We start from the raw sequence: 2,500 nt of genomic DNA, 5'->3' as shown, positions 1-2,500 counted from the left end.
GTACTGAGACATGCATGGCTTAATCTTTGAGACAAGCATATGACTACTGGCAGGATCAACCAGGGAGCTGCGTCAACTAGAGCTGAGCAGCCGGCCGCCCGGGAGTGTGTCCCGGGGGCCCGCGCGAACACGCAAGCGTCCGCTCAATTATTCTGCAAACAGGAGGAGGCTGAGCTCCCCTGCACCATACACCTCGAAACCCTCTCAGGTCCCGGCGGCGCGCAGCGCCGTCCTAAGTACTTGGTCGGGTTCGAGAGAGGCGCAATCGCCCGGGGTTTGGCGAGTAGACGCTTTAGGTGCGACCACCCGTGCTCCCAACTGAGCTTGCCGCTGCCGACAGAGGCCCGGGAGCGTGCTGTCGTGGCATTGCCGGCGGGAGACAACACGCGCCACCTACGGTGACCGGCAGCTCCAACGCCAGCGCCACAGAAGGACAAAAGCCCCACTTGGGTGCCGAAGCGAACTCTCCCAGCACAGCGCACGCGCCAACACGTCCGCACAGCTGCGATACAAACCACCTGCGAGAACCGCAGAGGCGACCGAGCAGCAGACGGCGTCGCGGCGCCGAGCGCCGGGCGGCGGCGCATCCTCAGCGCACACAGTCCTCAATCGGACCAGCACACTGCAGATGTCCACCGCGCTTCGCACCGGGCCCGCGAGGACCTACTTTGGCCGCACGGCGCCGCGTGCAGGGTGCGCCGGCGCGCAGCTGCGCCGCCTGCCGCCTCCGTCGGCCGGCGCGCCTGCCACTGGCCGCCCCCACCAGCCGGCTGTAGCGCGTGCGCCCACGCACCGCGCGGCCAGCACGCCGGGAGGCCCCCCCTCACCGGCCGGGGACGGTCCCACCCAGCCACCGCCGCGTATCGCTTCACACCCAGATGCCATTCACGTTCGTGGGCATGGTGGGTATCGCTGGAACAACCGGTTGGTAGCTCAACCGATCGTCGCCATCACTGATTCACCTCTAGCGAGAACAACCGCACCACAACGGTTTACCAGTTGTTCATTTGCGTAACGTCACCAGCAAACGTAGGCGTCCATCGCCATTTGCAAATTCAACGATTGTTGCATGCCTGTGTCAGGTGTCACGACACACTATGTCTGCCCACATACACGCAACAACATGTGCACGCTTCGCGAACACGTGGAAGGTGGCCCCCGTACGTATGCGATGTCCATTGCGCGAACGACTGTCAACCGGCCTCTGTCGCATGTCGCAGATGTGGAACGCAGTGCACCATGCTATCACGGTGTGTGAGAAGAGACGACTACGTCTGACAACACGCGCCACTACATCAACAGACGGCTCATGCTGATCGCCATCCAGGGCATACCACACTGCAATCCAGCTCTTATAGGGAGACGACACGTAGCTGAGTGCACAACATTTGGACCGCATGGTTCGCCGTTGTTGGCGCAGTCGTTGTACGGTCACATGTACCACGATGTATCATTCAGTACATGAGGACCAATGTGCAGTACAGTGTGTGATTTGGACGTACAACATCAGCGGACAGTTGACACAGGCCGTACCACAGCGTAGGCTAAGTGCTTCGCCATGCGAATGCCAATGAACAACTGCAAACGCCAATGAACAACTGCAAAGGGCATTGAGCATGTACGTCCTGCTGCCATCCACATTACAGTGTATAGCTGCAAGGTGTTTAACATGAAGCGATACACTGGGGACCGGGCAGTGCGAGTAGCAAACTATATTGCGGGGGTTGCAGTTAGGCAACACTACACTAATTTAACGCGTCGTATGACAATTACAGAGCAGGTTAAGGCCCAACGTGTGTTGGGTTAAGGCCCAACGTGTGTTGGGTTAAGGCCCAACGTGTGTTGGGTTAAGGCCCAACGTGTGTTGGGTTAAGGCCCAACGTGTGTTGGGTTAAGGCCCAACGTGTGTTGGGTTAAGGCCCAACGTGTGTTGGGTTAAGGCCCAACGTGTGTTGGGTTAAGGCCCAACGTGTGTTGGGTTAAGGCCCAACGTGTGTTGGGTTAAGGCCCAACGTGTGTTGGGTTAAGGCCCAACGTGTGTTGGGTTAAGGCCCAACGTGTGTTGGGTTAAGGCCCAACGTGTGTTGGGTTAAGGCCCAACGTGTGTTGGGTTAAGGCCCAACGTGTGTTGGGTTAAGGCCCAACGTGTGTTGGGTTAAGGCCCAACGTGTGTTGGGTTAAGGCCCAACGTGTGTTGGGTTAAGGCCCAACGTGTGTTGGGTTAAGGCCCAACATAGGTTGGGTTAAGGCCCAACATAGGTTGGGTTAAGGCCCAACATAGGTTGGGTTAAGGCGCAACATAGGTTGGGTTAAGGCGCAACATAGGTTGGGTTAAGGCGCAACATAGGTTGGGTTAAGGCGCAACATAGGTTGGGTTAAGGCGCAACATAGGTTGGGTTAAGGCGCAACATAGGTTGGGTTAAGGCGCAACATAGGTTGGGTTAAGGCCCAACATAGGTTGGGTTAAGGCGCAACATAGGTTGGGTTAAGGCGCAACATA

The 2,500-nt window shown here is 58.0% G+C and overlaps 1 non-coding gene across 1 annotated transcript in view; it reads right to left on the bottom strand.

Annotated features, from left to right (window-relative positions):
* LOC126435256 (small subunit ribosomal RNA) overlaps positions 1-66 on the bottom strand; it is a 1,910-nt gene extending 1,844 nt beyond the window's left edge. Inside the window, exon 1 of the ribosomal RNA XR_007579800.1 lies at positions 1-66. This exon is cut by the window's left edge and continues 1,844 nt beyond it. This is a non-coding gene — a ribosomal RNA (small subunit ribosomal RNA).
* Between the last annotated feature and the right edge of the window lie 2,434 nt (positions 67-2,500).

This window comes from Schistocerca serialis, unplaced genomic scaffold (assembly GCF_023864345.2).
Source record: "Schistocerca serialis cubense isolate TAMUIC-IGC-003099 unplaced genomic scaffold, iqSchSeri2.2 HiC_scaffold_1200, whole genome shotgun sequence".
NCBI classification, from domain to species: Eukaryota; Metazoa; Arthropoda; class Insecta; order Orthoptera; family Acrididae; genus Schistocerca; species Schistocerca serialis.
The sequence above is the reverse complement of the archived record's forward strand: the minus strand, read 5'-3'. Positions and strand labels throughout refer to the sequence as shown.